General features: G+C 45.5%; 1 protein-coding gene across 2 annotated transcripts in view; it reads left to right on the top strand.

The window, feature by feature from the left end:
- The window catches only part of IQGAP1 (IQ motif containing GTPase activating protein 1), a 131,690-nt gene that overhangs the window by 802 nt on the left and 122,068 nt on the right, over positions 1-8,820 (top strand). The gene's annotated exons all lie outside the window — the stretch shown is intronic.

Here is an 8,820-nt window from a genome sequence, read left to right as displayed (position 1 = left end):
GTGTTTCCAAGCATTTTACGAGCTCTAGTGGGCGGCACAGATTTTTGCCATTTTGCAGATGAGGTAACAGAGATGTTGTGAGGTCCCTGTTGGCAGACCTGGCAGTAGAAGTCATGTCTTAGACCGCTGTTCGGAAAGCACCTGCTCTATCTGTGTGTTTGGGTATACTGTCTGCAAAAGGGGTGGCTGCTGCATTTATAGTTTCAGTTACTGTAAGCAGTAGTAACTTATTACAGCTGCCTGCCAGCATGAATGCACCTCGGTGCCAGTTGTTGGTTTCTCTGCTGATGGTTCAGAATTCAGACCCTGCTGAGAGCTCACTGCGTGTTATGGGATTTCTCCATCGCAGCTTACTTACAAATTCTGTTAAAGTTTAGACCCGTTGTTCTAGGCTCCAGGTCCAGAGTCTCACAAGGACTTGGAATTAGGCCCCTAAATTCTACCTAAATTTAGACCCTCAAACCAGCAGCTCAGCTGCTCTCTAACCCTAGAAACACCTAAGGTCCTCAGGCACTTACGTTTTCAATGTTAAAAGTCCCCAGGCACTTAAAGTTCTGCTTGTGCATGTGTCAAGAAACACCTGAGTCTTGACAAGGCTCTGTGCCTGGGCTTTTAGTTCACATGTAAACTGTGCTGGAGTCTGCAAGCAGATGGTCCTCTGCCTCGTTAGCCCAAGGGGCTCATTCTGCTGCATGCGCTGGATTATTCTCTACATGCAGTGCAGTCACAGCAGTTGCTTTCATATAAAATTAAGGGTAGTGATGGTGCAGCCTCCCTTTTATCCAGTAGCTCAGTGGTTAGAGCACTCGCTTAGGATGCGGTAGATATGGGTGTTTAATTTCTTCCTCTGAGGGATATGGACCCACGTCTACTTACTAGGAGATTGCCCTAAATGCCCTCTGTGCTATAAGCTGTGGGGGGTGCCCCCCATCCTTTTGAATCTGTGCCAGTTTGCCTAAAGTAATCATTTTCATTGCACCTGGATTGAGATTGAGCAAGACTTTCTAGTTTAATGGACAAGACACACAAGTGAGGGAGGAAGAGCTGCGTTCTAGTGTCCATCTCGGGGCAGATCATACATTTTATCAGTGCTTGTTAAATGTCACTTATACAAACAGTCCTTGGAGCAGGATCTGGCACCCAGGCTTTGAGATGCCGTTGAGCGGTCACCCTCATGGAAGGCTGCATTGATGACCTTCCCCATGTCTTGTTAAATTGCACTGTGTATTTGCGCTGCTGTTTCATTAGGACAGTCTTAGAATCATCTACGTGTCCATTAAAATTGTTGGGTCACGTATTGTACGGACTTCCATCACACCAACGCTGTTGTGTGTTCTGCTGTTGCTCTGCACTGAGAACTGGAAGCAGGGGTCGAATGCCAAAAGAAGCTCACATAAAAGTGAGTCCGGATGAGTTCCTTGTAAGAAAAACTTCACATTTCTGATTTGTCAGCCTTAAAATGTGAGTGCAACAGCTCAACTGATGATGATGTAGTCTGTTAATAAAGAGGCACAGATTGCAAACGTATGAACTGAACACTAGTGTCTTGGGCTGGTGCTCAGGGAAAGTTGTATCAGGCTTTTGTTTCTTGTCACTATGACTCTGTTGTAATTTAGCACTTTTTGGCTCCAGCTCTCTTTGTAAGCACAATGGCTCTCAACCTCCCTATGACGCAAGTAATCCCCATTATATTACTAGGAGAAGACTGGCAAAATGTATTACTGACTTGCCCCAGGCCACAAAAGGAATTGGTGCCAAAGCAAGACTGCGGTACAGGAATTCCTGTCTTTCAGTCTGGTCCTTAAGCCAGATTTCTCCTTTGGATAACACACTGCTTAAGTTCCAGAAACGGCAGGACGCTGCAAATCGCCATGGGTCTGGGCAGAGCCTACAGAATAAGCATAACAGGATGAACAGCTATATGGCAGGTATAACAAAAAAGAAGTGTTACGTGTGTACAGATGCCCTGGGCTCGCTCCCTGGAGTAGCCGCCACCAGCTGTGATATGGTAGGATGGCCCTTATCAGAAGGGTGGGAGTTGGTGTTGCCACGTTCTTGATCTGGGACCTGAGCTGACCGGTTTTTTTCCTTATATGTGTGAATGTTACCTGCTGAGATCTCATAGTATTTTAATGACAGCCCTGTGCTATACTGTGTTAAGAGTTGTGACCATTCTCAAGGACTTGTGTACTATCACCGAGCAGTATAGAAAACTTAAACTCACTGGGGTTTTGTCTACGCTACTCCTGTTGGGAGCTCACGAAACCTCACTGTGCTGCCCTTTATCTTGAATAATGCTTGTCTTCCTCTAGTGGTTACTCCACTGATAAATTCAGAGAAAGCAACCCTTTCTCTCCCTAGTCTTGATATGCTTTTTATCCTTTTTCCTGCCTGTGTTTGGTCAAGCAGTGTATAAACATGGAGCCTCCAAGTCAAAATAGCTGTGTGCATGTGTCTCAGTTCATTACAACTCTTGTGTAAATGTATCTCTGTATTAGGTGTAGGTTTCCAATACGAGCCTTGAAGCTGTGGAGTTTGTGCGCCCAGCTCTAAACACTCTTCTGGAGTTTCGGGGCACCCTGGAGATTGCAGCTTGGAGCGCTGGGATCCTGCGCGCGTGGGCCAGGAGCTTGCAGCTGGCAACTGAGGAGTTAAACGGCATTTTCCCTTTCTTCACTGTTAAACTAAGAAGCATGTCAGTCATGAAATGACTTCATTGACCCCCAGATCTATCCAAAGCAAAGATTTGGTTTAGGCCTGTAAACTACTTAATTTGTTTTTCAAACTTGCATACACCTGGCATATTTCTGCTCTTAATAGCTTTTAATTCCTAATCTAACTTCCACACACCTGCAACCTGGTTACAGATTAACACTGTCCGGGTGATTTATGAACATGTGTGTCCATGACTTCTGGTGCCTCTAGAGAGTGGTGAATTCTGTGGCTATTCTTGCTTCAGAGTGACAGAGGAAAATGAAAAATGTAACACGAGCAGTTTCCATTTCTAAACTGCAAGGGATTTGCATTCTGCAGCAGTGAGATGCAGAATGGCATCTCTAGCCTGGCATCGCACCTTCTCCTCTTTCCAGAACTCGGAAAGAATTTTTTCCAAAAGTCATCTAAAATGCGGTTGAGCAATGACTTGATCATAGCTGCTAACAGTCTACAAGGGAAGAAGGTTTTTGCTGCTGAAGGGCTCTTCGGTAGAGCAGAGGGACACGCGGCAAGATCCAGTAACTGGAGATCTGGCTTGGACTCATTCAAATAAAATGCAGTCGGTTTAGAGGCAGGGCAGTTGGCCATTGAGCACCTTGCCAGGCAGTTTGGTGAACTCTTTCTCACTTGAGACCAGAGTTATTTCTCAGAAGATTTGCTGTGGCTCAGTCACAAATTAAGCATGATGTAGGAAGTGAAGTTTGTGGCCTGAGTTTATGCAAGCAGTCAGACTAAATGGTCATAATGGTCCCACTGGTCTCAATTATTTAATCTAAAGTTGTGTTCTGAAAAAGGCATATCTTGAATAGAGTTCAGTACCATTTTGGAGTTCATCTGTTTTCAGTTTCTAACTTTAATTCCCTCTACCCCCCATCAGCCATTCTCTCTAGATCTACCACGGGTAGACTTAGGAACAGCGATGAACGTGAAATAATAAGTAGTTGTTGTAGACTAGGGGTTCCCCAAATGTGGTTTGTGGAGGACACTTAATGGACAGGGCATCACAGTAGGGGTCGATAACCACACAAGGCTGCAGTGCTGTACCTTTATGTTCAGCAGAGGCTCAGTGGGGCATGGTGCTCAGTTTAAGTTGGATTTAACACAATGTACCTTACATATACCAAGTTAGGATAAAGAGAGGCCCAGGGCTGCCGCGAAGATGTGTGTCAGTTCGTACCGAGCAGTTTGTGTCGGTCGGCGCGGCGGAGAACAGCCACCATTAGAGCCCCTGTGCAGGCGGCACGCAGACGTTCGCGAGCTGCAGGTGGGCTGTGGGCCCCGTTTTGGCGAGTCCTGTCGTAGACAGTCATGCCCGTGGGAATTGTTGCGTGCTCGTCAGCAAGAGTTGTCTCTAAGTCCGAGTGAGGGTGGACTCGTGGTGAGGTTTACTGTCTCTGCAAAAGGAACTGGATTGCTTTTTCCATCCTGCTGCTACTGCTTAGCATGTTGACCGGGATTGTCGCATAACCTCTCCGCTCTCCCATGTATATCCATCTCTTGTCTTTGGTTGTCAGTTCTTTGGGGCAGGGACTCTACTTTTGTTGTTTTTCTGTGTTTGTATGGTGCTTAGCATGATGAGCGGGGATCCAGGTTTTCAGTTTGTCATGGAAAAACACAGTCAAATCTGGATTTTCTCATTTTAAGGTGAGTTTCCCTTTGCAAGCTAGCAGAGTTCTGGCCTGCAAGGGGCTAAGGGGAGTGGGAGGGGGGCAGGCAGGCAGGGGTGCCGTGTGCGCACGCTCTCACACACGTACATGGCTGTGCTGCAGCCTGGAGAGCAGCTCCTGCAGGTAAGTGTGGTGGGGGAGGGCGGCATGGATTGAGGCCCCCCCAGCGAGGGAGGGGTCCTGGCCCCATAGCCCTGGCAGCTGGGGCCCCTCCAGCAGGGCTGTGGGTGCGGAGTGAGGGAAGATGGCATGGGCAGGGAACAGACATCTCAAGGCTGCTCAGCGCCACAAAGCGGTGGGGGGCAGGCGCAGCTGGACCCGTGTCCTGGTGAGTTGAGGGGCAGTGGGAGCTCTGATTTTCCATGATAAAAACCCTAACTCAAGCACGGAAGTTTATAAGTATTTCGAATGTATGTTACAGTGATTGAGGCACTGGTAGGCTTTCAAATGGCTTTAAAATTGTAAATATATCAATAAAACATTGTGTTCAACTGATACCGGTGTATATAGTGGTGTTTCATTTTAATCATGGAAAAACGCAGATTTTGTTTTTTCTAATCGGAGGATTTGTGGGGTTTTCTCCCCACCCCCCTCAGAGTATTTGCAGTTCTTAAACAGAGAAAACCAGGGTTCCTGAGGAGGTCCTGTCCATGACTGGTGCTTTGAGTACTACAGTAATCTAGTAGTAATATCCTGTTTCATCAGCTGTAGGCTGGAGTAGATACTGTCTAATCCGCCACAGTTCAACAGAAGTTTTTCATTAGCTCCTGTTTGGGCTTCAGCTGTACCCTGTGCCGTTTCCTGGATGAGCTCATGCAGCTGGCCGGGGGTGGCAGCTGGAACCGAGACTGTCATGGGACGTGCGTTCAGAGCTGTATTTTGAGCACTGAGGGGAGAATGGGGGGGACTGGAGCAGAGTGCCACCATCTTTTCCCAACTCTGAATACTTTCCTTGTGACGCACTGGAAACAGTAATGAGAAGCAGAAGGGGAACAGCAGTAGTTGCTTCCACGGAATTGCACTGAGGCACAGGGCTTGGATTTTTTGACAGTAAGTGGCATGAAAGGAGCACTTAGAATGAGGTTTTTGGTGCATACGGAAAAAGCCAACACGCGCTAGCGTAAAATCTTTGTGGGTCTGTCAGGCCTGCCGTTATTGTTCTCGACTTCCAGGCTCTTTTAAGTTTTGGGGGTTTTTTTAGTCCTTCTGTTTATGGCAACAGTGCTAAGAGATGCTCATCATGTCCTAACTTACAAGTAGCCACCTGAGATAATTCTGCTTCTTTTTAAATCTTCTTTCAGTGATTAAAGGAGTTAGCTGAGCTAACGAGACTTCCTGAATTCTGTTTTTGAGGAACTTTGATTGTAAAACCATCCTACTTCTCAGGGACATAGACTTAACATTTATTTGGAAACTTCTGCCCATGTCATAACTAGCAGTTTTGCAAATTCAGGAAATGTGGTGACATTTCTTTTAAGGAGAGGAGTCAAGTTCATTTTCACCAGCTTTTAACAGCACAGGAATTGGGACTGCAGGAAAGGCTTGTTGGATACTGTAAAGAAGAATAGGAGCTGGATTTGAGAGTATCAGTAGGCAAGCTTTAGTGCAGACATAAGTTGTCAGGCCAGAGACCAGAATCGTTGAATAGAGTCACTGGCCTTTGTGCGCAAGAAGTCAAACTAGATGATCACACTGGTCCCTTCGCTCGCAAACCGTGAGGGCAGTAGAAAGCTCCGTGGCGTGGTGACTCTGGGCAGCGAGTGTCTTAGCTCCACGTGCCGTCCACGGCTTCTGCTTACATCAGAGTAACGTTAAGGCTGCATCTGGTTCTCTGGAAGAGGATCCTTCCTCGTTCTGTCTATCCAGATACTTTTTTCTTGGTGCCTTCCTGTGGGGCCCCCTTTCCTGAGATGTTTTCTGAGCTGGTGTCTCAGGAGTTTGCTCAGTGCTGACCATCAAAGGCATTCCAGACCTTTATTTCTGAGAGCTGTATTTGTTGGGCAGAGTTTGGGTCCTGCGATTGCTGTGCAGTCTCTCACACATGCTCTAGTGTGTGTGGATACAGAGATCCTCAAATCTCTCGGCAGAATGCGTGCCTCTGCTGGCCGCCTGGCACCGCGTGGAGTCAGTGAGTGAGCTGAAGGCAACGTGCTGGTAATTGCTCATTTCTGTAAGGTGGCTTCGCTGCCTTTGCACCGTTCCGGCAGCGCTTCCACGAGCGTGTATCTACAGTCGGAGATGAATGACCTTTCTCTTGTGCACTGAAAACATTTCCCAGGAGGGGTGGTTTTACCTCCTGAGTGCTGCTGAGCTCAAGGATGGAGGTGTAAGGCTTGCACTTGCCTTCCTCGGAAGCTGTGGGACGTTTGGGCACTGCTAAGGCTGGGGGTTTTGACTGGGGTATGCTGATGCTCCTCTTGCTAACTACAGCGAGCACAGAGTTTTTCCTGGCTGGAGAGTCTTGCTCTTCTGCTCAGAGTCGTTCTGCTTGCCAGATCTGGACTTGGGAAGAATTTTTCCCTTATGTCAGATTGGACAGACTTGGGGCGTTTTTTGTCTTCCTCTGTAGCATGGAGCACAGACCTTTTCCTAAGATCTGAGCGTCTTTGCACTACTGGGAAGAACTTCCTTGCTGCTTAGTGGCAGGGCTCTGGCAGTGCCCTTGTCCCCTGAATGAATGAAAGCAGGGGATTGACATAACTGTTCAGGGAGCCCTTTCCAGCCCGCTGTTCCTGTGTACGCCCAGGCTGATATTGCAGGCGGGAAGCGATTGATCCTGTAGAGCCATTTTGGTGCCTGCTCTTACCTTTATCACAGGAGAGGCCTGGTGAGGCATGATGGGGTTTAGTATGGTTCAGCTGTTTGCTCTTACTAGAGGTGTCTTTCTTGATCCTAGACAAAAGTACGGAGGGAAGCAGTGATGTAGGGTCCTTTTCTTCCCAGACGACTTCAGCCCATTGCCTTTGGGGTAAATTAAAGGACGAGAAGAAAGAAGGATGGAATTTAGTTTTGATGTTGCTGACAGTGGGCAGTCTGTGCCAAAGACAGGAGTTGCCTCAGTTACTGAGAAGTGGGATAAAAAATGAATATTAAAATTAAAACACATTTTTGTGTAAACTGAATCTTTTATTTATATGAAGTGTACTTTTCAAATTTCTAAAAATAAAACGAGTCTTGTCAAATTTGCCAACTTATAATGACGCCTACATTCACTATAATCTATTAACATAATTTAAATATTATGCAGTACGTGTTTGCTCCCATGATTTTAAAGAAGTCGCCCTACTGCCAAGGTGGGGGCGGATTGCTAACTAAGCATACGGAGCCAGTTTGCTGAAGCTTCAAGCAAGTGTTTGACAGCTGTAGTCTCTTGTAGGGTCAGAGGGAATGCTTCCTCCATTTCTCTTTAGTTCAGCTCAGTAATTAGCTCACTCAAAGTTAAACTGCTTGGAAGATGAAAAAGAAGGAAAGTTTGTTTTCCCTTTTTTAATCTATAATTAAAAACTAGGCATGAGAGGCTGAGAGCAACTAATTCTAAAATCTTGCAGTATTTGGTGACCAGAAACAATCAGTTCATCTCATTACCTACAGAGAATGCTTCCTTTGTTCAGTATGTGCACATGTAACATAGTTTAATAAAAAATAATTCTGAAATGCTGCTTTTTTTCATTTTAAGTGAATTATAATTTCAATCCAAAAGCAGCTCGACACAAATCATTATTAAAAAAATAATAATTAGGAAATAAGAAATGTCTTTCACCATTTTCTAATCTATCAAAATGAATATATCAATTGAGAATTTGTATGAGACTGTTTTAAGATCTATGTTCGCATGGATTGGATCCTTCTGGTCAATAAAAAGGAGTACCAGGTTTATCTTCGTGGTTACCAACCACCCGAAGACCAGTGTTTCTTTATGAAAAAACTAAAAGCATACAAAAACAAAGCAAAATTAAAGTAGGTAATATAAACCCCAGTTTCTTGCTTGCCAATTTAAATTCCAATTAAAATTGATTACTCTAATACGTTGACCCATTCTGTGGATCTGTTTACCCTTTTGAAAAAGTCCTTGGGTCCTTGGTGCTACAGGAAATGAGCAGCGTGGAGGAAGCTGGTTGGAATGCAGGTGTTTTCCGTGCCCAGGGCAGAGCAGATGTTGGGAGGGCAGAAATCAAGCTTTTAACCCGTACTTCCACGCTGTGGGAATATTTCATACCTAACAGCTGAATTAAAGAACAAAATGTGACCATAAGAATATGATGATAGAGGCCTCAAGCTGGAGTGGGCATCCTCCAGGAGAAGTTACTTTTGCAATCTTTGGTATAAGTTTTCAACTATAAGCTCTTGTGTGCATACATACATCCTAAACCGTTCTTGTTCTTGAAAGGTCTAATTCTGTTAAAATTTAAAAAATTCCAAGTTTAACAGACTACAACAC

The sequence above is a fragment of the Alligator sinensis genome, unplaced genomic scaffold (genome assembly GCF_000455745.1).
Source record: "Alligator sinensis unplaced genomic scaffold, ASM45574v1 scaffold407_1, whole genome shotgun sequence".
Lineage (NCBI taxonomy): Eukaryota > Metazoa > Chordata > Crocodylia > Alligatoridae > Alligator > Alligator sinensis.
This window is presented reverse-complemented; position numbering and strand designations above follow the sequence as displayed.